A 27,858-nucleotide genomic window follows, 5' to 3' on the forward strand; every position below is an offset into this window, starting at 1 on the left:
TAAAATGATCCATGTGTGACTGTGGCAGGGGGAGGGGAAATGCCCATTTTGGTGTAAACCTGGAGCATTCTGTTCTCCATCTTCCCCAAGGGTAAGTCACTTTACAGCAGTCTAATCGAAGGGCGTGAATGGAAATATCCAACTCCAGCCTCCTCCACTATTCCTGCCCCCTCCAAGAGGGGGAAACCTGAGAAACACTCTAGAAGATCATGGCTGACAGCACGCAGGCTCACTACAAGGTTGCAAGGCAAACACAGAACTACAGAATGCTTCTTTCTTTCTTTTTTTAAAAGATTTATTTGAAAGGCAGTGCTACAGTGAGGCAAAGGCAGAGGCAGAGAGAGATGTCTTCCATCCACTTGTTCACTCCCTAAATTTCTGCAATGGCTGGAGCTGGCTTGATCTGAAGTCAGGATCCAGGGGCCAGGAGCTTCTTCTGGGTCTCCCCCGTGGGTGTAGGGGCCATCTTCTACTGCTGTCCCAGGCCATAGCAAAGAGCTAGATCAGAAGTGGAGCATCTAGGACTTGAACCGGTGCCCATATGGGATGCCAGCACTGTAGGAAACAGCTTTACCCTCCACACGAAGCTGCCACTGCTCAAAGTGCATCTTTTATGCCCCACAGCAAGTCTCAACATTGGGGAGCATTCAGCAATTGCTAATGCCACAGCAGTGTGCAAACACTAGTAGGCAACTGTTAACCCAGGGGGACAGACTGGTCTTAGACCACAAATAGATTACAACAGCAGACAGGGCATAGCAGCACGGACCCTGATCCTGATCTGTGCTGTGCGGTCACTACTGACTGTGAGTCTCTGGTATTGTGATTGCAGTGACCTTGGTTCTTCCCTCTCAACCCTAGGAAGCACATCACAGTCCATTGGGAAGGAAGAAGAGAAGGAAGGTGCAAAATGCTGCTTGGGAGCCTATGGCCAGACCCTCCACTGTGAGGTCCCAGCACTGAGCAGAATTTCTGAGGCTAACCACAGGTGCTATGGACAAGGAATTTGGGGCCATGCCTGTGCCAGGTGGGGGCCCACAGACACAGTTGGGATGACCACCTCTTTGGGCAGTCCCTAAGTCCATGTTGTGCACAGCATACCAGTTGTGCTTGGAGTGCTCTCTAGTGCTGAAAGAGTGGCTATGCAGCAAATCTGGACAAAGATTGCCATCTTGTGCTAAAGACATGGCAGTGACTACTATGAGGCTCAGAAAGCCTAATAAACTTTGCATAACAGTTCTGGAAGCATGGGTACAAAGTCAGGCTGTGAAGACTTGAATAAATACCTAATCCTTTAATGTGTAATCAATTTTTCAAGCACCATTTATTGAAATGACTGTCCTTTACCCAATGCATGTTTTTGGCACCCTTATCAAATTATTTGAATAATTTTGAACATGGGCTAATTTCTGTGTTTTCTATTCTGTTTATGGGTTGGCTTTTGTGCCAGTATCATTTTTAAAATATTTTATTTATTTATTTATTTATTTGAGAGGTAGAGTTACAGACAGTGAGTTGGCGAGATAGAGAGAGAGGTCTTCCATCTGCTGGTACACCCCCCAAGTGGCTTCAACAGTAGAACTGGGCCAATCTGAAGCCAGGAGCCAGGAGCTTCATCTGGGCTACCCACTTGGATGCAGGGGCCCAAGCACTTGGACCATCTTCCACTGCTCTTTCTGACCATTACCAGAGAACTGGATCAGAAGAGGAGCAGCTGGGCCTACCAGTGCCCATATGGGATACCAGGACTGCAGGCGAGGATTAATCTACTTCATCATAGCACCGGACCCACCATTTTGTTTTAATTACTATAACTTGGTGGTAGATTTGAATTCATGGCTTATGATTCTTTCAACTTCAATTTCTTTTTTTTAATCTTTTATTTAATGAATATAAATTTCCAAAGTACAGCTTATGGATTACAATGGCTTCCCCCCCCATAACTTCCCTCCCACCCGCAACCCTCCCCTTTCCCACTGCTCTCCCCTTCAATTCACATCAAGATTCATTTTCAATTCTCTTTATATACAGACAATCAGTTTAGTATATATAAAGTAATGATTTCAACAGTTTGCCCTCACATAGCAACACAAACTGAAAAAATGCTGTTTGAGTACTAGTTATAGCATTAAATAACAGTGTACAGGACATTAATGACAGTGATCCTACATAATATATTTTTTAAAAAATTGATTAATTTTCTATGTAATTTCCAATTTAACACCAAGGGTTTTTTTTTTTTTTCATTTTCAAGTATCTTTATATACAGAAGATCGATTCAGTATATACTAAGTAAAGATTTCATCAGTTTGCACCCACACATAAACACAAAGTGTAAAAATACTTCAACTTCAATTTCTTATATTTCCTCCTCAAGATTACTTTGTCAATTTGGGTTCTTTTGTAGTCCGTACAATTTTTAGGACTTTTTTCCTAAAATTTTAAAGAAAATTACATTGGTAGTTTGAGAGGGATTGCTTTTTATCTGCAGATTACTTAAGTAGCATAGGCCTTTTAACAATATTAGTTCTTCCAACCCAAGAGATATATCAATTCTTTGGTTAAGTTTACTTCTAAATATAAACTTTTTGTAGCTGTTGTGAATAAATTTTTTTTATTTCCCATTTTGCAGGATCATCATTAGTATATAGAAATGATTCTGTTTTTTGTCCTGCAACTGTATTAAATTGGCTTACTAATTCTAATAACATTTTGTTGGAGTGTGTAGGCTTTTCCATGTACAAATCATGGTTTCTTCAAACATGGGTGTTTTGAGTTCCTCCTTCCCTACTTTGATGCCCTTTTGTCCTTGCCTTCTGTAATTGCTCCTGCTATACTTCTAATAATATATTGAGTACAAGTGGTGAAAGTGGTTATCCTTTTCCTGTTTCAGATCTGGAGAGGTGGGGCATTCTTCTGTCTTTTCTCCATTCAGCATGACATTGGCTATGAGTATCATATGAACTTTTATAATTTTGAGATATGCTCCTTCTATTCCTAATTTGTTGAAAGTTTTTATCATAAGGCCGGTGCTGCGGCTCACTTGGCTAATCCTCCACCTTGCGGCGCCAGCACCCCAGGTTCTAGTCCAGGTTGGGGCACCGGATTCTGTCCCGGTCGCTCCTCTTCCAGTCCAGCTCTCTGCTGTGGCCCGGGAAGGCAGTGGAGGATGGCCCATGTGCTTGGGCCCTGCACCCGCATGGGAGACCAGGAGGAAGCACCTGGTTCCTGGCTTCGGATCAGTGCATCACACCAGCCATAGCGGCCATTTGGGGGCTGAACCAACAGAAAAAGGAAGACCCCCCCCCCCCATCTAACTCTACTTGTTAAAAAAAAAAAAAGAAAGAAAGCTTTTATCACAAAGAAATTTGTAATTTTATTATGTGCTTTCTCTGCATCTATTGAGTTGCTTACCTGGATTTGTTCTTCATTACGTTTACGTGCTTTATGACATTTAATTACTTGTGATAGTTGAACCACCCATGCATTCTAAAGGTAAATTCCGTTTAGTTATGATGTATGATTTTTCAATATAGTGTTCGATTCAATTTGCTGATATTTAGTCAAGAATTTTTGTGCCTACATTCCTCAAGGATATTGGTCAGTAGTTTTCTTGTTTGTGTGTCTTTGGTTTTGGTGTCAGATGGATGCATATCTCATAAAAACAGCTTGGTAGCATTCCATCTTTTTCAATATCTTCGAATAGTTTGAAGAGTATTGGAATTAGTTACTCTTTATCTTGTAGAATTTAGATTTAAAGTCATTGTATTCTGGACATTTCTTTGATGAGAGATTTCTAATCAGTGCTTCAGTAGAGAAAGACATACAGATAGATAGAAATCTTCCCTCTGTTGGTTTACCCCCCACATAGCTGTAACAGCCAGGTCTGGACTGGGCCTAAGCTAGGAGGCTGGAAATCTACCTGAGTCTCCCACATGAGTGGCAGGGGTACAAGCATTTGAACCATCTTCTGCTGTGTTCTCAGGTGCCTTAGCAGGGAACTGGGTCAGAAGTGGATCAGCCGTACCTCAAACTGGACTCATACAGGACAGCAGTTTCCTTTTTTTAAAAAAAAATTTGTTTATTTACTTCAAAGTCAGAGTGACATGAGCGCTCTCTCTATCTCTCTCTCTAACAGACACACACACACACACACGAGAGAGAGAGAGAGAGAGAGAGAGAGAGAGAGAGACTCTTCCATCCACTGGTTCATTTTCCAAATGGCAACAAAACCAGGGCTGGAACTAGCTGAAGGCAGGAGCCCGGAGCTTCCTCCAGGTTTCTCACTTGGGTACAGGGGCCCAAGCACCTGGAGCATCTTCCACTGCTTTCCCAGATGAATTAACAAGGAGTTGGATCATAAGTGGAGAAACTTTGTCATGGGCTATGCCCATACCGGATTCTGGTGGTTGCAGGTGGTTGCTTCACCTGCTGTGCCAATACATGGGCCCCAGTATGCCAGTTTCACCAGCAGTGGCTTAACCCACTGTACCACAGCATCAACCATTGTATTGAATTTTCAGGCATTTTATAGATTTCCTCTAATTCAGGACTTATTTCTGAAGAACTATTGTGTTCTTTTGGAAGTATCTTGCTTCTCTACTTCTTTATATTTCCATTGTTCCTGTGTTGACATATGGTGTCGCAATTCCTCCCTTTATGGATGAGCTTTTTGGGGAAAGACCTGTATGATGGGTCATCATGTGGGATTGTAGGACAAGATGTCGCAGGCCCAGAGTTGCAGTGTGCAGTGGGGTCCCTTCAAGGTCCCTCAGGATGAATTCTGGTGACTCTGTGGAATAGGGCTCCAGAACTCACACAGCAGCGGGACTCAGACAGGATCCAGGCCCATAGTGTGATTTCCCGTGATTCTGAGGGTGCTTACTAAGAAGTGCAAGCCTTGATCAGTGGGATGTGGATGGGGCTTTCCCCAGGCCCCACAGGGGAGTGAGGTGTCCCAGTAGTCTCAGTCACAGAGCTTCAGAGTACAGTGAGGTCCTGACTTGGGTCCTGCAGGGCAAGTGCAGGTTACACTGGAGGTGTAGACTGCCAAATGCCAGCCTGTCACAGAGGAACACACATAGAGCCCACTCCATGCATTGTAGCACCAGAGGTTCCAATCCCAGAGCTACAGGACACAGAAGAGACTGCCTCCAGGTCCACAGAGAAGCAATGGTGACATTTGGTTTCTTATTTAATCCCTTTTCTTATGTTTCTTATCACTACACAGTTGTTTTATAATCAAAACACATTTTCTGTAACTTTCTTGGTAATTACAAATAAAAACTTATAAAACACAAACAAAATATAACAAAGAATAAATGAAAATATGTTACTAAGGAAGAAATAGAACATATAGAGCATGGTAAGATAAATAAAAGCTACAAATATGAAAGAACAAACTTCAAAATGGCAATATTGAGACTTCAGCTAAAATGGATTAATTTCTTCAATTAACAGACACAGAGTGAGAGAGTGGATAAAAAGGACCCTAATTCATGAAGCCTAGACCGTGGGAGAAGCCAGGCAGGCAGACCCTTGTACCAGCCTCTTCCTGGGGAGGTTGTGTCGTGATATTCAGTCCTCTGAGTCCTTGTCCTCCCCAGGTCCTGGAGCCAAAGGCACTGAGGAAAACAGGTCAAGTCTGAAGTGTCTTTATGGGCAGCAGACACAGCAGACTGCCAGCCAGCGTTGCCTTCATGCTCCAGGTTCAAGCGAAGAAGACGCCAAGTTTCAGGCCATGACCTGCCAGAGTGCCTTGGGTGGTACATCTGGCCTTGGAGGAGAAGAGGACAGCTGACAGGCATCCCAAGCTGGGCAGCCCCTCTGTCGTCACCACCATCTGGCCTCGTGTGTGTTCCTGTGTCTCCAGGGTAACCCTGGAACCCTGAGGGATAAGACATTCTCCCCAGCCTCCATGCTGGCCTCAGGATAAAGTGACCCCCAGACATGGAAGGAGGCTGGAGTATGAAGTGGTGGGCTTCCCACTGGACCAGGAAATGCCAGGAAGAGTAGGCCTTGCAGCAACACAGGCTATATTTCCTCTAACACCAGGATTACCAGACTTCTGGGCCGTGTGTGTGTGTGTGTGTGTGTGTGGTGGGGGAATCATCGATTGACAGGCTTAAATGGACCTGTTCGAGTTTGGGTGGGTGGAAGGAGGCTGTCCCTGGGTGCTCTCTCCTCCAGGTCCATGAGTGGAGCATGAGAGCAAACTTCAGCTCCCTCCTTTCCCTTCAGGAGGGTGTGCACAAGCTAAAGGTCCAGCTTGGGGCTGGGGTCTTGCTGACATCTTCCACATATTTTGTAGCAATTTCCATGTGATGCTAACATGATTTGAACTAAAAGAACTCTGCAGCCAGTGCCATGGCTCACTTGGCTAATCCTCCGCCTGCAGCGCCGGCACCCTGGGTCTAGTCTGGGTTGAAGCGCTGGATTCTGTCCCCGGTTGCTCATCTTCCAGTCCAGCTCTCTGCTGTGACCCAGGAAGGCAGTGGAGAATGGCCCAAATGCTTGGGCCCTGGACCCGCATGGGAGACCAGGAGGAAGCACCTGGCTCTTGGCTTCAGCTTGGCGTAGTGCTCCGGCTGCAGCGCGCCAGGCATAGCAGCCATTTGGGGGCTGAACCAATTGGAGAAGGAAGACATTTCTTTCTGTCTCTCTCTGTCTAACTCTGCCTGTCAAAATATTAAAAAAATTTTGACTCTGCCTGTCAAAAAATTTAAAAAAAAAATGAACTCTGCACAGATTTCTACCCTATTGTGCATCCTCTGAGGTAAAATGGGGCCTCCTGTATGTGCTCATTTGGACACAACTTGCAGTTTTCACTTCTAAAGACCCAAAACACTAGGAGTGGAAAGGCCCCCAAGGCCCACCTAGCCATGTGAGCCAATGACTGTATGTGCTACACAGGTACATGTGATGCTTGCAAGGGTCCTGTAGCATGGAGATACCTATAGAGAAAGGGCTTGGGAGATACATCAGCATGGAAGTCTGTTGGTGTGACTGTAAGAGCAGGACATGTACTACCTGGCTTCAGATGCCTGTGTTCCTTTGGGCCTGCCTAACCTCCATGCTCCTGTGGGTGAGTCTATAGGTCCAGACATCCAACAGTGCTCTTTTAGGGCCTTGTCACCCTGACAGCCAAAGGCACAGGCCCCAGGCAGATGTCCACTTCATGACTCAGGCCCACTCAGTGACTCAGGCCAGCCTGAGGCCTGGGGCCCTGCCTCTGCCTATCAAGGCACACACTTGACCTTTCCTGTGCCTACCTAGGAGTCACTAATCACCAGCCCTGGACTTGAAGCTGGGGGGCCCAGGCAGCCAGGCCCCTCTGCCAGCTTCCTCCTGGAGAGTTCCTGTGGGGGTACTCGGTCCTCTGAATTCCTTGTCCTTCCCACACCCTGGGGTCCTATGTCTGAGGCAAACCTGTCAGGCCTGACATGTGCCCTTTAGGGAAGGTACAACAGTAGGTTCCCACCGGGTGCGGCATATGTGTTCCAGGTCCAGTGAAGGCCACAGATTTCAGGCCATGTCCTTCCCAGGACCACCCAGGGATGACCACAGGTGATGGTTGTGAAGAACCAAAGTGACTCCATTTTAAAACAATTACAAAAAACAGCCTCTGTTTCCCATAGCAGACCTGAGTCCTTGTAAAAGCAGACATTCAGGCATTCCGGAGATACCAAAGCTCACCGGGGACAGCTAGCTCGGCAGACCAAGGACAGCACAGTAGAGATTGCTAAACAAAGTATCTCCCAGAGCTCCCGTGCTGTAAGCCTCGATGTAACTCCCTGTACCCAGAGCTTCCATGCTGTATGTAACTCTTTTTTCCTGCTGATGTAGCCCTTTTTTCCTTTCAAAACTCTCCCAAACAAAGACTGGGGCCTCACTCCTTCCTCCGCTGTGCCGGTTGGTTGGATGGGGTCCCTGTCGCGGCTTGTACTCCCGAATATACCTTGCTTTTGCAGTTCGGTGTGATCAACTCTCTGGGGGTCTCTGCGGGGATCTAACGATCTTGGCACAACATATTTTTTGGTGCCCAACAGTTGTTCTTCAGAGTGATAAGCCAGAGAAGCAGGCTTACAGACACCCCCTGCTGGACAGGCCCTTGGGCCTGGCTACCTTCTTGCCCCTTCTGTGATCCTGGTGACTCCAGGGACAACCGTAGAATCCTGAATCCCTGGACATTCTCCCCAGCAGCCATCTTGGCCCTAGGCCAATGTGACCCCTGTAGAATAAGGCAGAGATGTTGAAATTTGGGCTTCCCCACAGACCATGCCTGGCAAGCTAGGGCTTGGAGGCCAGCACTGAGTGTATTTCTTTTGGAACTGTGCCTGCTAGTTTTCTGGGCACCTTGTATGTCCTCCAGCCCTGTAAGGTTTAAGCAACTGGTTTGGGGGCTTGGTAGGGGAGGAGTGGTTCCCTGATTGCTTTCTTCCTCCAGGAATAATAGTGGAGGAAGAGGGTCCATGTAAATGACAAGAGTGTGCAGAAGCAAAAGATTTATTGAGATCCAGAGAGAATCCTAATGCAGTAGTCAATTTAAGGCCTCCAAGGGAGGAGCTGCCATCGTAGCTTGCAAGTACAAGCTTTTTATCACACAAAAATGGTGGACAACTTAAACTATGGCCAATCAGTGGGGAAGAAAAGACATGGGAATACACACTTCTGATTGGTTTAGGTAGGTAGAGATTAATAGTTACTCAAGCAGACACACAGGTAGACAGGGACAGAAACTGATGCCAATCAGCAAGTGGAGATTACAACGAATCATGCAGTCATGGGTAGAAATTATTGTCCAGGCAGCAAGCAATGGGACTTAATGCCCATTGCTGGTATCAGAGAGGCATCACTGCCCAGGTTTTATGATGAAGCTGTGTGTGGCAAGAGGCCACCCCCAGGAGGAAACCAGCATTTCGTTTTGAATGGTTCTTGTCCTCCTTTGCAATTCTAACAGAGACCTTACCTCACTGCCTAGGAACACATTTAACCCCTCATATTCCCCCCTCAGAAGAATGGGCTCTAACTGCTGCTAAAGGGTCTAGGACAATGACCATTCTGGCTAATTCCTGCCAGCAAGGGCCATAGACCTGGCATAGCAGTAGAGCACTATGCCAAGGGTGGATATAAGGATCCCTGGTAGAACACAGATTTTCTTTGTGCTCCATCTTGAGTCCCACCTAGAGTTGGTGGCTCCTAGTGGTTTAATCTTGGAGGACACAAAGCATGTAAGACAGTTTATTATGTATGATCCAAGAAATTATAAAAAGTACTAGCAATGTTAGCAGTCTTTTTCAACATACATGGAAATTGATGAATTTCCTCATATGCCCATGCAGCCAATCCAGGGATTGGCAAAATGAAGACAGACATTGCTACTGCCTTAGTTAGAGTCAACAGTGACAAAGAATCATCATCACAGCAGTGATGTAATGGTTATCTGGCATGTGTGGAACAAGTAGATGTTGTTATATGAGACATGATCATGGGTGGAGTACAATGTGGGGAAGGTGAAAAGAAGACCCCGGTCTGTTGGCATAGTTATGTCAACTGAAAGCTTCATATGTTATAGAAGAGCAGCTATGCTTTTGTGTTGAATTACAAGAGACTCAGACACAATCATAATACATGGTAACTAGCAGTGGCCCTGAGTTTTATAATGGGCTTTTAGTTATGGACAAATAAATATTGTGGTTAGTTATCTTTCTGAAGTAGTTAAGTGAGGTACCGAGCCCTAGCAAATTTTGCTGTAATATATTGGTGGAAGTTCCTTCATGCACACTGAAGGAAGTTTGGTTTAGTACATTTGAAATTGATGGCTCCATAAGTTACAGTAGGGGTGAGAGAATTTGGATGGATGACAACAGTTACAGATGCATTTGCCATTAAGTAAATGGTGTTATTAAGTTCTTTTTAAAGAAGAAATTGTGTTAGTTAAAAAGAAACAGATTTTGAATAATTCACAGGTACGATTATAAGAGGATAAGCATGATGCACTTCTTTCCATTCTCCTTCCCATGATTCCCCGCTTCCTCCCTTTTTTCTTTAATAGGAACAAATACAAAATTTCACTCCACTCTATAAACACAGCTTTAATGCAATACTAACCATAATTTTCAACAAGTAAAAGGTGTAAGACAACAATTCCACAGAAGTAGAAACAAGGCTAAAAACAACAATCAAATCACAACACGTGTGTTATATTCTTGCACTTATTTTGTATTCTATTTCAACTAATACGTACCAGAAAAAAATATATTTGTGGGAGTGCTTTATTTCACTAAGCATGATGATTTCCAATTGCATCCATTTTTTTTTTTGCAAAAGATAGGATTTTATTCTTTTTAATGGCTGGTAGATTCCATAGTGTATATATACTATATTTTCTTTATCCAGTTATCAGACAATGGACATTATGAGTTGAGCTGCAATTAAACATGGGAGTATAAATAACTCTTTCATATGCTGATTTCATTTTATTTGGGTAAATTCCAAGGAGTGGGATGACTGGGTCATATGGTAGATCTATTTTCAGATTTCTGGGGAATCTCCATACTGTCTTTCACAATGATTGTATTAGTTTATATTCCCACCAACAGTGGATTAGGGTACCATTTTTCCCACATCTCCCCAGAATTTATTATTTTTAGAGTTTTGGATGATAGACATTCTAACTGTGGTAAGGTGAAAATTCATTGTGGTTTTTATTTGCATTTCTTTGATGGCTAGTTATCCTGAGCATTATTTCATGTGACCATTGGGCATTTGAATTTCTTCTTTTGAAAAATGTCTGCTCAAGTCTTTTGCTCATTTCTTAACAGGATTATTTGTTTTGTTGTTGTTGAGATTCTTGAGCTCTTTATAGATTCTGGATATTAATACTTTATGAGCTGCATTGATTGCAAATCTTTTCTCCTGTTCTGTCATTTGCCGCTGCCTTTGTTGACTCTTTCCTTTGCAGTGCAGAAGTTTGTTAGTTTGATGTAATCCCATTTGTCTATTTTTCTTTTTATTGTCTGTGCTTTTGGCTCTTTGTCAAGTCTTTGCATATGCCAATGCTTTGCATAGTTTCCCTGATGTTTTTCTCTAGTAATTTGATTTAGATCCTTGATCATTTGTGAATTGATTTTTGTATAAGGTGTAAGATAGGTGGCTTGTTTCAAACTTCTGCACATGTAGATCCAAGTTTGCCAACACCAATTGTTGAAGAGACTATCCTTTCAGCAGGGATTGACATCAGCTAGATTCTCAAAGACTAGTTGGTTTTAGATGGGTGGATTAAATCCTGGGTTTTTATCTATTCCATTGGTCTACATGTCTATTTTTGTGCCAGTACCAAGCTGTTTTGATTATAACTGCTTGTAGTATGCCTCAAAAATCAGGTATTGTGTTGCCTCTGGCTTTGTCTTGTAGTTTAAGATTGCTTTATCTATTTAGAGTCTCTTGTGTTTCTATATGAATTTTAGCATTGTTTTCTCTAGATCAGAGAAGAATGTCCTTGGTATTTTGATTACAATTACATTAAATATACAAATCACTTTTAGTAGTATGGACAATTTGATATTTATTCCTCCATTCCATGTACTTAGAAGAGTCCTCCATTTTTTCTACTTCTATTTTTTCTTTGATATTTTGTAATTTATTTTGGAGAGGTCTTTCACATTGTTGCTTAAACTTATTATAAGGAATTTAAATTTTTATAGCCATTGTGAAGATATTGATCTTACAAGTTCTTCCTCAGCCATAGCATTATGTATACAAAAGCTGTTGATTTTTGTGCTTTGATTTTATTCCCTGCAACTTTATCAAATTCTCTTATGAGTTCCAATAGTATCTCAGCAGAATGTTCTTATTTCCTTTATATATACAGGATCATGTTATCTGTAAATAAGGATAATTTAACTTCCTCCTTTCCAAGCTGTATCCCTTTGATTTCTTTTTCTAGCTCCAGCTAAAATCCAGAGCTATATTGAATAACAGTGTTCCTTCTATAACCAGTTTGCTTAAGAATTTATCATGGAAGGATGTTATATTTTATCAAATACTTTCTCCACATCTGTTGAGATAAACATATGGTTCTTAGTCTTCAATTTGCTATGTGATATATCACATTTATTGATTTATATATGTTGAACAATCTTTGAATACCAGAGATAAATACCACTTGGTCTGGGTGAATGATATTTCTGATGTGTTGTTAGATTCAATTAGCTAGTAATTTTTTTGAGGATTTTTGCATCTATGGTCATCAGGGAAGTTGATCTATAGTTCTCTTTCTTTGTTGTTTCTTTTTCTGATTTTGGTTTTAAGGTGATGCTTGCCTCATAAGGGCTTGGGAATACTCATTTTCTTTCAATTGTTTATGAATAGTTTGAGAAGTATTAGAATTAGGTCTTCTGGTCTACGGCCATACCACCCTGAACGCACTTGATCTCATCTGATCTCGGAAGCTAAGCAGGGTCGGGCCTGGTTAATACTTGGATGGGAGAATTAGGTCTTCTGTAAAAGCCTGATAGAATTCAGCAATGAAGCCATATATTCCTGGAGGTTTCTATGTCTTCATGAGTCAATTTTGGTAGATTGTATGTGTCCAGGACTTGATCCATTTCTTTTAGATTTTGCAGTTTTTGCACATAAAGCTGTTTGCAATAATTTCTGATGATTCTTTTTATTTCTGTGGTATCGTAGCATCCCCTCTTTCATCTCTGATTTTATTAATTTGGGTCTTATCCATTCCCCCCTTTTTTGGTTAGTTGGGCCAATAGTCTATGAATTCTGTTTATTTTTTCAAAAAAACATCTCATCATTTCACTCATCTTTTGTATTTGTTACAATTTTCCTTGTTCTCTAATTTTAATTATTTCTTTCCTCCTACTTGGGTTTGGTTTGTTCTTGTTTTTGTAGGTCCTTATATGCATTTTTAGATAATTTATTTGATGTCCTTTCAATTTCTTTATGTAGGAACAAGTTAGAATCAACTATCCTCTTAACACTGCTTTTACTATCTCCCATAAGTTTTGATATGCTCTGTTGTCAATTTAATTTGTTCCTAGGAATTTTCTGATTTCCTTTCTTGTTTCTTCTATGAATCACTGTTTAATCAGGAGCATGTAGTTTAGTCTCCAAATGTTTGCATATTTTCTAGAGTTTCTTAAGGTGTTAATTTCTAGCTTCATTCTATTGTAGTCAGAAAAGATAAATGGTTTTATAGCATTTTTTTTAACTTGCTGAGACTAGCTTTATGGCCTAGCATAGGGTCTATCCTAGAGAAAGTCCCATGCACTGATGAAATCAATGTGTATTCTTCAGCTTTGGGATAAAATGATCTATAAATATCAGTTAGTTCCTTTTGGTCCATAGTGTAGATTAGCTCTGTTGTTTTTTTTTTGTTGATTTTTTGTTTTGTTGATCTGTCCATTGATGAAAGTGGTCTGTTGACACCCCTCATTTTTATTGTGTTGAAGTCTGTGTCTCCCTTTCGATCCAGTAACATTGCTTTTAAATTGCCAGGTGTCCTGTAATTGGGTGCATATGCATTTATTATAGTTACATATTTTGAATTGATTTCTTAATCAGTTCATTATGTCCTTCTTTGTCTCTTTTAACAGTTTTTGTGTTAAAGTCTATCTTTTGTCTAATACCAGGATGGCTACACCAGCTATTTTTTGCTATCCATTAGCATGGGTTATCTTTTTTATCCTTTCACTTTCAGTCTGTGTGTGTCATTGTTGATGAGGTGTATTTCTTGCAAGTAACATGTAGATGGATTGTTAATTGATTAAACCACTCTACATCTTTCAATTGGCAATTTTAGGCCACTTATGTTGAAGGTTACTATTGATAAGTAACTTTCATTTTTCCATAAATGTTTCTATTGATTGCTTTCCATTTCCTTTGTGGAAATTTTCTGCGTTAGTAGTCTTTCATAATGATGACTATCTTTCTATGTTTCTGTGTGCAGCACATCCTTAAGAATCATTTTTTAAAGATTTTTATTTATTTATTTGAGAGATAGTTACAGAAAGTGAGAGGAAGAGAAAGAGAGAAAGGTCTTCCTTCCGTTGGTTCACTCTCCAAATGGCCGCAACGGCGGTAACTGTGCCGATCCAAAGCCAGGAGCCAGGAGCTTCTTCCTGGTCTCCCACGTGGGTGCAAGGGCTTAAGGACTTGGGCCACCTTCTACTGCTTTCCTGGGCCACAGCAGGAGCAGCCAGGAGTAGAACCAGCACCCATATGGGATGCCAGCACTGCAGGCAGAGGATTAACCTATGTGCCTTGGAGCCCGCCCCAAGAATCATTTTTTAAAACTCTATCAGTGGTGACAAATTCTTTCAATTTCTGTTTGTTATGTAAGGTCTTTATTTCACCTTCATTCATAAATGAGATCTTTGCAGGGTACACTGTTCTTGGTTGACACTTTCTTTCCCTTTATGACTTGCACTATGCCTCTCCATTCTCTCCTAGTCTGTAGGGATTCTGATGAGAAATCAAACTAATTGGAGATCCTCCGAAAGCAGCCTGGTGTTTCTCTTGTTCTTAGAATTTCTTCTGTATGCTTTACTGTTGATAGATTATAATGTGCCATAGTGAAGATCTGCTCTGATCATGTCTATTCAGAGCTCTAAGTGTTTCCTGCATTTGTATGTCATTCTTTTTCCAAAATAGGAAAGTTTTCTGCTATTATTTCACTGAATGGGCTTTCTAAGCCATTCTGTGTTTCCACACCTTCAGCAACTCATAAGACCTGTACATTTCATTGCTTGATAGTATCCTATAAATCTTTAGCAGTATTTTTGTTTTTTCTAATATTTTTCTTTTTTTTTTTTGTCTGAGATATTTCCAAAGGTTTGTCTTATAGATAGAGTATTCTTTCTTTGGCCTCATCATATCTGTTTTTAACTATTTCTACTGTATTTTCTATTTGACATATTGAATTCTTCATTTCTAATATTTCAGTTTGATTTTGCTTCAATATATCTGTCTCCCAGCAGAGTTTTTCATTCGTGTCATGTATGGACATGTTTCTCAAGTATTTGCTTCTCTGTGTTTTTGAGAAATCTTACGATTGTTCAGGCAATATCATGAGTTACAGTGATTGTCACAGTCTCCTGTTATATCACTCTCAGAAGATTGTGTTTCCTCTAGCCCTTGGTTATGGGAATCATGGGTTGTGTCCCTACTCACTGCTGCATGGTTGTACTGTCCACACTGCTCCTTAGAGTCTCTTTTTTATTATTAAAATTTCCCCTTCAAATTTTTCTCCAATTGTCCCTTAAGATTGCACTTCCTTCACTCTTTTTACGTTATCTCTCCTTGATTAACAGCAGCATGTCTTTTCCCTATTCGGCCATCTTGGAATCAATCACAAGGATGGGGTCTTTAAGATGAACCTAGTCAGGCTGAGATGTAATAGCTCAACTAGCTTTTCACGGGACACGCCAAATTTCAGAGTTGCCATCTTTATCTGTCAAAGGAAGGCATAAAATCTCTCCCAGCTCAATAAGAACTATGGTCTTCATTTTGCTTAGCAGATTTCTACCAAGAAGGGGACTGGGACTTTCTGGTATAATCAGAAGGAATGAGAAAATATTAGATCATTATAAACACAGCTGAAAGGTTGGGTGAAATATCTAAATTTTGGGGTCCCTGAAGCACTCTTTGTGGTTACAGCATAAGAGGAAAGGAGGCCAAAACTAGAGAAAAGAGCAGAATAATTTGCTCAGTGTCTAGATGTAAATATATAGGTTTTCTCTCTGCCATGAGAACCACCAAGGGCTCCTGGGTGTGATCTGATATGTAACTAGAGCCTATAATGGTGTCCTGGCCCCTTCAGTCCTATGTAGGAAGTATATCAGTAATGCGTGACCCAGAATTCTTGGCCTTTGGGAGAAGTCAAATCTAGAGAGATCTCCTTTGCAAATTGGACATGGCCCTAGAGGTCCTTTTGACTATCCTTGGAGAGTGTCCACTATTTTTCACTGTAAGCCCTTGAGAGGTTCCCAGGGGTCTCACTTGAGCGACATCACCTAGAGTATACATTTCCTGTTATCCTTTAGCTCCTGTGGTTGGATTCCCTCCTGATCTTTGTTTTAAGAGTCCATGGTAAAAAGGGAGAGAAGGATCCAACATGGGAAGTGGGATACACAGCAGACTCATAGAATGGCAGATGTCTTAAACAACACTCTGAATGCCCTTAAGGCATTCAGATCTGGCTGAAGAGCCCATGAGAGTATTGTAGGCATGGAAAGCCAAGATACCATGGAAACGAAAAAAAAAGAAGAAGACCTAAATGAAAGATCTCTGCGAGTGAGATCCCAGTGGAAAGAACGGGGCCATCATAGAAGGAGGTACCTTTCTCTGAAGGGAGGAGAGAACTTCCACTTTGACTATGACCCCATCGGAATAAGATCAAAGTCGGCGAACTCTAAAGGCTTCCATAGCCTTGGCAACTCATGACTAGAGCCTAGGGAGATTACTGACGCCATAAACAAGAGTGTCAAATTGTTAAGTCAGCAACAAGAGTCACTGTGTACTTACATCTCATGTGGGATCTGTCCTTAATGTGTTGTCTAATGTGCAGTAATGCTATAACTAGTACTGAAACAGTATTTTTACACTTTGTGTTTCTGTGTGGGTGCAAACTGATGAAACCTTTACTAATTATATACAGAATCAATCTTCTGTATATAAAGATAATTGGAAATGAAAAAAAAACCTGGTGTTAAATTGGAAATGGCATAGAAAATTAATTAATTTTTAAAAAATATCATGTAGGATCTCTGTCTTTAATGTGCTGTACACTGTTATTTAATGCTATAACTAGTACTCAAACAGTATTTTTTCACTTTGTGTTGCTATATGGGGGCAAACTGTTGAAATCTTTACTTAATGTATACTAAACTGATCGTCTGTATATAAAGAGAATTGAAAATGAATCTTGATGTGAATGGAAGGGGAGAAGGAGCGGGAAAGGGGAGGGTTGCGGGTGGGAGGGAAGTTATGGGAGGGGGGAAGCCATTGTAATCCATAAGATATACTTTGGAAATTTATATTCATTAAATAAAAGTTTAATAAATAAAAAAAAAAGAGTCCATGATAGTCAACTTCATGATGTTCTCAAGGGTAATTTCAAGACCCACTGCAAGTCTTTGGAGTTTTCTCCTAACATCTATGACAGACTGGGTTTGGGTTAGGAAGCTGTTTTTTTTTTATTTTATTATTTTATTTTATTTTTATTTTTATTTTTTGACAGGCAGAGTGGATAGTGAGAGAGAGAGAGACAGAGAGGAAGATCTTCCTTTTTGCCGTTGGTTCACCCTCCAATGGCCGCTGCGGCCGGCATACCATGCCGATCCGAAGCCAGGAGCCAGGTGCTTCTCCTGGTCTCCCATGCGGGTGCAGGGCCCAAGCACTTGGGCCATCCTCCACTGCCTTCCCGGGCCATAGCAGAGAGCTGGCCTGGAAGAGGGGCAACCGGGATAGGATCCGGTGCCCCAACCGGGACTAGAACCCGGTGTGCTGGCGCCGCAAGGTGGAGGATTAGCCTGTTAAGCCTCGGCGCCGGCCCTGTTTTTTTTTTTTTAAAGATTTATTTATTTGCAAGTCAGAGTTACACAGAGAGAGGAGAGGGATAGGGAGAGGGAGAGGGAGGAGAGGGAGAGGGAGATGGAGAGAAGGAGAGGGAGAGGGAGACAGAGAGAAGGAGAGGGAGAGTAGAGAGGGAAAGAGAGAGGTCTTCCATCTGATGATTCACTCCCCAATTGGCCACAATGGCTAGAGCTGCGCTGATCTGAATCAGAGGTCAGGAGCTTCTTCCAGGTCTCCACATGGGTGCAGGGGCCCAAGGACTTGGGCATCTCTACTGTTTTCCCAGGCTACAGCAGAGAGCTGGATTGGAAGTGGAGCAGCCAGGTCTAGAACAGGCACCCATATGGGATGCAGAAACTGCATGCCAAAGTCTTAACCTGTTGCACCACAGCAAAAGCCTCAGGAAGCTGTCTTTTAAAATCACTTGTCCTTCTATGTAGTCATGATCTAATGGGGTATATTTCCCTTTTTTTCATTTTTTTAGAAAACATTTATTTAATAAATATAACTTTCGAAAGTACACCTTATGGATTGCAGTGGTTTTTCCCACCATAACCACACTCCCAACTAAAAACCATCCTAACTCCAACTCCTCCTCCCATCCAATTCTTCATTAAGATTCATTTTAATTATCTTTATATACAGAAGATAAACTTAGAATATACTAAATAAAGATTTCAACAGTTTGCACCAACACAGACACACAAAGTATAAAGTAGTGTTTGAATACTAGTTTTACTGTGAATTCGCATAGTACAACACATAAGGACGGAGATCCTACATGAGGAATACGTGCACAGTGACTTCTGTTGTTGATTTAACAATTGACACTTTTATTTATGACATCAGTAATCACCCAAGGCTCTTGTCATGAGCTGCCAAGGCTATGGAAGCCTCTTGAGTTCACACACTCTGACCTTACTTAGACAAGGCCACAGTCAAAGTGGAAGTTGTCTCCTCCCTTCAGAGAAAGGTACCTCCTTCTTTGATGGCCTATTCTTTCCGCTGGGATCTCACTCACAGGGATCTTTCATTTAGGTCATTTTTTTTTTGCCGCAGTGTCTTGCCTGTGAACCTCTCATGGGCTTTTTAGCTGGATGAGTGCCTTAAGGGCTGACACTGGTGCAGAGGCTGCGCATCCAGAGCCACTGGTCCTCCGCCCTCCACGTAGGTCCATCGTGTCCCCCTAATTATGGAAGAATTTCCTCTGCCATCTTTACCTTAACTCTTTTCTGAGACTATACTATCTCCACTTTTATTAACCTATCTTCTCCTGGCCTGGATCAGTAAGCTCCCTTCCTATTCTGCCGTCCTGGAATCTCCGTGGGGTATATTTATTTAAAGTCTCTCTCAGATGTTTTTGGAAGGTGGAGGGATTTTCCTCTGGCCTTTAACTTTTCAGGGTAATTTGGATTGGTTAAGGGCCTTGTATATAGTTTTCTTTAAGCTCTTTTGTTTTTTTTTTACTGTTACAGAAACTATTTTATTTAAATAAAACCAGGGCAGACCACCCCCCTCCCCCCAAAATAAACACACACAACCAGGTCCTCCCCCTCCCTGTTCTCTGTGGCCACCTCAAACGCTGAGGCTCTCATTATGACCACCCTCTTTCCACCAGGAGACAGCTGCAACCGTGCAGGGCCAACGGCTTCCCCCACACTGGCTCTCCCAAGGCACCCAGATCCTGCTGGCTCCCCTGGAGCCACACTGGGCTCCTGAAGAGCTCCCTCAGCAGGGTAGAGCCCCACAGTTCAGCCCACCCCACCCCCCATAGCAGGGGACGCCAGAGGCGTGGCAGCCTACCTGAGCACCGCACTCTAGGACCCTGGGACAGGTGTGGTTGGGGAAGAGCAAGGCAGAGCAACTGAGCACCAAATTCCCTGACGCACTCTGCAGGAGACTGTGGAGCTGCGGCTCAGCTCCTCTACCCAAGAAAGGCAAATGCAGCCCCATAGCCAGAGTGATGGCAGGCCACAACCTCTGTCCTCACCACACCCTGCCCCATAGGGACCTGCCAGCCCCTGAGGAACTGGGAACCCTCCCTGTGCTGCTGTGGGCCTGGCTCTGCTCCAGGTCAGCCGGGGGGAGGGGCACCGACAGAGAGGACCTTCCAGAGGTGCATACACCTCACACTTACACACGGCTGGGCGGGGACCACAGCTGTGACGTCTGGCTCTCCACTTTGCCCCGCACGCATCTCTTCCGCCCGCTCCTGGGCCTCCTAGACCATGCTCCCTGAAAGAGACACCAGGCAGATGGAGGGAGAGAGGGAAGCCAGAATGGGAGAGCAATGGTGTCAGAAGGTCTCCAAGAGCCAGCAGGATGGGCGAGGCATTGTGTAGCTGCCTCCTGAGGGACCTGGGAAAGGAGACCTCAGGGAACACAGGGCCCCAGAGGCGAGGGAGAAGCCTGCAGGCCTCCATCAGCTCCTGGGGGAGAGTCCAGCCTGCACTCTGGCCATGAGAGGCTACAGGCTGATGCTGCGCTGGTGGCGCCCCCCACGACTCCCCCCATCACTGCCCCAGTGCCCCCGCTCTGGGGTCCCAGCTCTTGGCCATCCAGGCTGGCATGGTTTTAGAGGCCTCGCAAATGCTCCACCGAGTCACACTTCTGCAGGTCAGAGGCTGCAGTGCGCAGGCTCAGCAGGCTCAGTGTGTTCATATCAGGGCCTGGGCCGGGCCCCAGGCTGCTGCCCTCCTCCAGCCCCTCACCCTCAGCTCCCTCGATCCCACTGTCCCTGTCCTTGACACTCTCAGGCCCAGCCTCTGCCCCCACAGGGGAGGAGCGCCGTGGGCCAGGTGGGTGGGGAGGCAGGCGGCGGCGTGCATGAATCTGCTCGCTGATCTGCTCCAGATTGCGCAGGGCCACCGAGTAGCAAGTCTTAGCCTGGGCCACCTGCTGCTCTAGTTCTGTCACCTTGGCCTTGTGCTCCTGCAGAAAGCGAGGCAGGGAGTGATCTGTGGCCGCCTCTCCCCGAGTATCCCCACAGGCCTGCAACACCTCGCTGCCACCCTGGCTCCCAGCATTGTCCTTGGCCACAGTCCTGCCAACTTCTGACCTCAGTCCCACCTTCCAGAGACTTCTGCCAAGGCTTCAACCATCTGGGCAGCTGCTATTCCCTATCCCCTGGTCCCCACCCATTCCCATTTTAGCTTGTCTTTAAGCTCTTTGTAACACAGACAATAAAAAGCCTTCTGCTCCATTCAAGTAAAGAGCATTAGGATTCCAGTTAGAGTTGACCACAGGGAAATATGCCTGCTGTTCAGGGACTGTAACTTTGGCATTAGTCCTTTGTGATATGCAGAATGAATCCCCAGATTTCTCTGTTGCCTGTAAGACTACAAGCCTTTGTGACCTTGTTAGAGTTTGGCTGAGAAGCAGCAATATATCCTTCCAAGTTAATTCATTCACTTGTGAGACTTTGGAAGACTTCTATTTAGTATTCTAAGCCGTTTATGAAGCTATCTATATCTCCCTTAATCTGTAGGGAAAAGGGACTTGGACCCAGATAGCACCTTACCCTCCTGGCATTTGCTGAAGGGACATTTGGCTACTGTAAGGCTGTGGGGAGGGTAGCGATTTGGATGTGCAGGACATGTAAGGCAAGTAGAAGGATGACAGGGAGGTTGTTGTGGTCCTAGTGGAGATAGGGTAGTCAAAGTGGTCAATCAGCCCAACAAGTTTTACTGAGGTATGGACTGTCTCACAGCACAAAGAGAGCCTGGAAATGAAGGACCGCAGTCTACTTCGCGGTTTTACAACAGGGCAGATCTAGTTGAAGAGTAGTAATATAATTAAAACTTTCCTCAGGAGGCCAACTTTCTCCATCCTCCAGTTTGGAAACAGGCCAGGTGCTGAAAAAGATCAAGAAATTTTTTTCTTTAAGATTGGTTGTGGTGGGTGGTGGTTCAGAGGATCCCCAACATATGAGAATGCACCCAAGGGGGTATAGGGTATAGATGGTTCATTTTCTCACTTGTGATGAGAGGATAAAAACAGGCGTTCTTCAGCTTTCATTTCTCCTGTGTTTGAGATATCTCTCAGATTTTCTTCCTCTGTCTTTTATGTCCAGACATGCCCTGTGGCCCACAGGGAAGGGAGGAAGCCACAGGTGGGACTAACGTGTATTACCCAGATTAAGCTCTTCCTCATCTGTGACCTGGGATTTATATCTAACAACATGCCCTGGGCTGCTTGAGTTCCCTGCCTGTCTTGGGCTTGCATCATGTTAGAACAGAGGCTGGGCCTTTGCCTTTTAGCTAAGTACCACTACTCTGTGCCTTTTTTGTGAAAAAAAGCCATTTATTCTATGTCTCCTGAGTTTGAGCCACATCTTATAATACAGAACTTGAAAGTGAGTTTCTATGATGAGAGTATTAAGGATTACAGGACTATAGTTTGGGTGGAAGGTACTGGTGCTGGTCACCACCAGGATTGTTGACTAAGCAGGTGAGAAAATAAAGGAGCATGGTATGAGGATAAAAATCTTCCCCAGTGAGCTACTTCTAATATATAAGCTATGAAAAAGACCTGAAGGGAGAGGATCCAAAAGAGGGAGTGACCGGAAACAGGAAGGGAAGGACACTAGAGAACACACTGGAGGTCCTGTCTCAAGTCCGAGTCATGAGAGGATCTGTGTAGATGGAAGTAATTAGATGGGAAAGGCCGCCTGAATCTACAAAGGAGACATCTGAATTATGGATCCAAATCGACCAACCATTTCAGGAGACACTGGAATCAGAAACTTGAGTTTGATAGAGTGTAAAGTTTGAGGGGGATTTCTGGGACACAGAGAGCATCCCAAAGTTGTGGTACAGCGAATCAAGCAGAGAGTAAGGTGAAGATCATGTCAGGGTCTGGGGTAAAGTGAGGCATCACTGGGGCATGGAGCCCATGACCTCACTCCAGACTAAGCCCATTCTCAACAGTGTCATCCTACAGAGACTGCCTCTCAGCCCCAAACCCTAATGGGTTTTTGGGGTCCTGGGACCAGTTGAGACACCTTCAGGATATGCTTGGATGTGGCCCCAGCCAGAATCGGTCCATTGTCTTAAAACTTTTTAGCAGTCCCTTGTGATGGGCCAGGCCATGCAGGAGAGGGGATGCATCTCTCAGCCCAACACCTGGCTGACTGTTGGAGTCTGAGGTCCAGTTAAGAGGCCTTAGTGAAATATCCGAGCGTGGCCTCAGCCAGAATCCGACAATTGTCTCAAAACGTTCTCCAAGTCCTTTGCAATAGGCCAATCCATGCAGGAGAGGGGAATTAGAACAGAACCATTATGTTGGATATTCATCCAGACACGGTCAGCAAGCCTCACCCCTGAACTTTAAGACTGTCAGACGTACTAACTGATTTTTCTGGCTGACAGAGACCCCTTGTCTTTAAGAGAGAGTGTCCATGGAGGACAGTGCGGCAGAAGCTTTCTGCTGGTTCTCTTTTTGACAAGGTAAACTGAGTCATGGCATCAATATGTTACAGCTGGAAGACAGTGTTGGTTGTTGTCCATACCAAAGAGGAATTTCCACGCAGACAAGAGTGAGCAGGGGCTCAGGCTTTATGAGGGCATGGGGCTTAATGTGGGAATTTGGAGGGGGGCTCTATGGAGGGGCTCCTTTGCAGCTTGCAAGTACAGGATTTCATCACAAAAAAGACATCAAAAAGGGTGTATAACTTATTTATTTGGGTTAAAAGTGTGTCTATTCAGTGTGGCAAAAAGGGCCATGGGAATACACACTTTGGATTGGTCTGTGTAGGTAGGGGTTAAGAGTCACTCAAGGAGATGCTCAGGGAGACAGGGATAGAAATTGGTGCCAACCAGCAGGTGGGATAACAGCCCATCATGGAGCCATGGACAGAAATTATTGTTTAATCAGCAAGCAGTAAGACTCTCGGGTCAGGGAGGCATCACTGGGCTCTCTCTAGAAAAATCCATGTTTTTTGATGAAGCTATGTGCAACTAGAGACCATCCCAAGGAGGGAACAGCATTTTTTCCTTTTGAAGGGAACTTGTCCTTTTTTCATTCCAATAACGACCCCTCCTAACTTCCCATTAATCCATCTAATTTCTTACACTCCCACATGGCTCAAAGCTCTCTGCCTAGACCTGTGAGGCCCGAGGACACCGTGGGGGCCCAGAAACCTGGCCAGTCTTCTACTAGGAGAAATGCACCTGGGGTTGGCAAGCAAGGCCTAGCCCGGCAGGCACAGTGCCGGAGGAAGCACACATTTTCAGTATCCCTGCCTCATTCCACATCTGGGGCTCCTGTTTGCCAGGGGCTGAGGTGGTGGCTGTGGAGGATGTTTAGGCCTTCAGTGTTCCACGGAGGCAATAGGGTCACAGACAGGGCATCGTGGCTCCTGGGCCTGAGTGACTGCCCAACTGTGGGTGTGTGCAAGCCTGCATTCCTGGCCCCTTCTCAAGCCATGTGGCTGATCCATAGCCCTAGAGGCCAAGGATTACCTGTGGCAGCCCCTGACTGGTCTAGAACAGCCCATGGCCTGAGACTTGTGGCCTTCTCTTTAACTGAGAGTATGTCCATCGGAACCACGTGCCTGCCTGTTCTGGCAATTGCCCCTAAAGCACACTTCAGGTTTGAAAATGGTTTCTCAGGCTCTTTGAACCACAGGCATTTTGAACGAGAAGGATATCAGAGGACCAGGTGCCATCACTGCATCTCCCATGGAATTCGCCCTCAGAAGTACCTGGCTGGCTGTGGGACCCCATCATAAACTTCAGAACTGGTGAACAAGGTATCCCAGGTAGGCCCTGTGTAAGCCCAATGCATATGCACACTCCAGCAGGCAGGTGTTGGGCACTGGGCAACAGGATGCAGGCTGGTCCTAGTAACCAGGGGGACCCAGCTTAGCAGGGAGGAGACATGTATGCAGGGCATGGGCCTTGGGCCAACATGGCTTAGAAACCCTGATAAAGCACCGTTGGGTCCCTTGACACTGAGACCCACCCAGGGGAACAGAGAGGATGGGGAACAAAGAAAACCAACATCAGGAGTGGAATGTGCACAACACGTCTGCAAGGCATACCCAGCCATCCCCAAGCTGATGCATCCCTCAAGACCTCTCTCTGCAGGTTGCTTCATGCACACAGGGCCCTTTTGAACACTGCATATAGCTGTAACCACAACCATAAGCTCCCTTGGCTGAGCGGATCTTGGCAGTCTTGTGACAGCTGTTGCCTAGCCTTTAGAAAACTGTCAGCAGGGCCTGCTGTGTTCCAATGTACAGTATAGGAGACATAGGTCATCTTGCAGGGTGGCTAAATAACAGATATAAAGCATTGCAGAGCTATTTAAGGCTTCAGCATGTTGCCATTTCACAGAAGTTGTTTCAAAATATATATAGGAAAGTAGCAAGGCCTCCGGTCAAAGGAGGGCCAGAGGCAGACACACGCCCTCCAGGAGAGAGGACAGGGCACTGTTTGTTCTCTTGTTCCACTGGTGTTCCGTGTTCCTCTAACAGCTCCCTGCTTAGGCCTGCTGGGCCCGAGGACACCTACTGGGGAGCCAAAACCTGGCCTATACTGAGGTGTGGCTATGGAGAGTATTTTGGTCCCTGGCGGTCTATGGTTGTCCATGAAGGCGGGGTCGTGGGGGTCATAGGAATGGCAAAAAGGCGGTCAGAGCTGAGGAGCTGCCCAGCTGTGATGTCTGTAAGCCTGCCTCTCTGACGCACTCTCAAGGCCTTTGTGCTGGCCCACTAGCCTGGATTAGGAACATCACCTTTGGCATTACCTGGCCAGCCCAATGTAGGGGACTGGATTAAGTTCCTGGATTCTGGCTTTGGCCTTATTCAATCCCCATTGCTGGCATTTGGAAGGTCAGACAGAAAACAGGATGTATCAAGGTATCTATCATTCATCAAACAATCTAGGACCCATCTTCACACACACACACACACACACATCTACCTATCAAAGAATGATTTTAAGAAAATAATTTCTAAATCAGGAGGACTAACCTATGACATGCAAGTACTTACTGGAGGCCAAAACATGCTGGATTGCTGTACTAGCATTGGAGAATAGTGTGACTAAAATAGCAAAATCTAGGAAATGAAACTATGTTTCAGAAATTTTCTGCTTCAGTATTTTAGAAGGAAATATCTCTTTGTTGTGGAATTAAAACTTTTCTATTATTTTTTCTTTTTTTGACAGGCAGAGTTAGACAGTGAGAGAGAGATAGAGAGAAAGGAAACTTTTCTATTTTGGAACATATTTTCCAGGTAACGATGTTAAGCAGTACATAGATATCATAATAATAAAGAAAAAAACTTCATGTTGGAAAGTACATGTGGGGGCCGGCATTGTAGCATGGTAGGTAAAGCCACTGCCTGCAATGCCAGCATCCAATATGGTCACCTGTTCATATAGTCCCAGCTGTTCTACTTCCAATCCAAGCTAACTGCTAAGGTGCCTGAGAAAGCAGCAGAAGATGGCCCAAGTACTTGGGATCCTGCACTGACAGGGGAGTTACAGCCATTTGGGGAGGAACCAGTAGATGAAACATCTCTCACTGTCTGTCTTTCCCTCTCTTTCTCTGAAACTCTTTCAAATAAATATATACTTTTAAAAAAACAAAGTATATATGAAGGAAATCCTGTACTCCTAAAGCAATGTGCATGTTTAGCTGGGAATAACTGTGCTAACCATGAAATGTCTGTTGAAAATAATGCTAGTAATTTCTTAGCTTTCTTATAGAGAAGGAATTTAGAACCCTTTTTATCTATTTGTTTTATTTGAAAGGCAGAGATATAGAAACAGACAAATAGAAGAGAAAGAGAGAGATCTTTCATCCACTGTGTCACTCCCCAAATCCACAACAGTCATGGTTTAGCAAGGCTGAAGCCAGGGGTCTAGAACTCAATCCAGGTCTCTCAAGTGGATAGCAGGGACCCAGGTGCTTTGAACAATCACTTCCTGCTTCCCAGGGTGCACACTGACAGGAAGTTGGAATTGACAAAGGAGCCAATATTGACCTCAGGCACTCTGATTTGGGATGTGGGTGTCTTCGGTGCTGTGCCAAAGGCACTACCAGGAGGGCTTTTGGTAAAGTGTCAACACGTGCAATGTCACCAAAACAAAGTAATTGTATTTCAATATCTGGAAAACCTACCTTAGGGAGATGCTAAATATTTAAGTGCATCATATAACTTCTAGCTTACCTTAATTGTTCTAGTACACTTTTTATTTCTTCTTCTTCTTCTTCTTTTTCTTCTTCTTCTTCTTCTTCTTCCTCTTTTTTTTGAGAGTCAGAGTTAGACAGTGAGAGAGAGAGAGAGACACAGAAAAGTCTTCCTTTTCCATTGATTCACCCTCCAAGTGGCCGCTATGGCCAGTGTGTTGTGGCCGGCGTGCTGCGCCGATCCGAAGCCAGGAGCCAGGTGCTTCCTCCTGGTTTCCCATGCGGGTGCAGGCCCCAAGCACTTGGGCCATCATCCACTGCCTTCCCTGGCCACAGTAGAGAGCTGGACAGGAAGAGGAGCAATGGGGACAGAATCTGGCACCCCAACCGGGACTAGAACCCGGGGTGCAGGCGCCACAGGTGGAGGATTACCTATTGAACCCCTGTACCGGCCTCTAGTACACTTTTTGATACAACTCAGATATAATTTTTGTACAGTATTCTTAACTTTGAATGCTATTGTTTTTAATTTTCAACTTCAAATTTGCATGGAAAATAGCAGAAGGCATGAAGATACTGTACATGTTCTTCATTACCCTTTGCCTTAAAAAATCCTCTAAAGAGTGTGAAGTATGTAATGTTGAGATGCTCCATCTATGAAAGCAATTACTTCCTTTGTCACAAGATGGCGCTGCAAACTGTTCTAAATAGGTCTTCTTCCTTGTGTGCCAGCATCCATGAGAAAGCTTCACAGCCCTTGCACTTATACTCTGCTTCTTGAGTATTGAAAAGCAGCATAAAATGGCTATGGAGAGTAAAATGTTCTCCAAACTCATGACAAACATGAGACGTAAAGTAATCATTCAACATAATTTTCCTGTTGGATAGGCAAGAGAAATACTAGATTCCAGACCTAAAATTCTTCTAAGTGAAGATTTTGAGCACTATGTACCTACTCAAAAATCTGTAGGAATTATGAAAAACAAAAATCCTCCACTCCTCTTTCCTCCTCTTCTAGACATATGTATCGAGTCATGCTGCTTCCTGGTAACCTTACATTTAGGTATGCAAAAGTAAGCAGTGTGATGGCTGAAGCAACCGTCTCTGGTTTTGCCAAAACCATGGTGACTT

The 27,858-nt window shown here is 44.1% G+C and overlaps 1 pseudogene; it reads right to left on the reverse strand.

Annotated features, from left to right (window-relative positions):
• Positions 1-20,056: 20,056 nt before the first annotated feature.
• Positions 20,057-27,850, reverse strand: LOC133765226 (SH3 domain-binding protein 5-like; annotated as a pseudogene).
• Positions 27,851-27,858: the final 8 nt, after the last annotated feature.

This window comes from Lepus europaeus, chromosome 8, assembly GCF_033115175.1.
Source record: "Lepus europaeus isolate LE1 chromosome 8, mLepTim1.pri, whole genome shotgun sequence".
Classification (NCBI taxonomy): domain Eukaryota; kingdom Metazoa; phylum Chordata; class Mammalia; order Lagomorpha; family Leporidae; genus Lepus; species Lepus europaeus.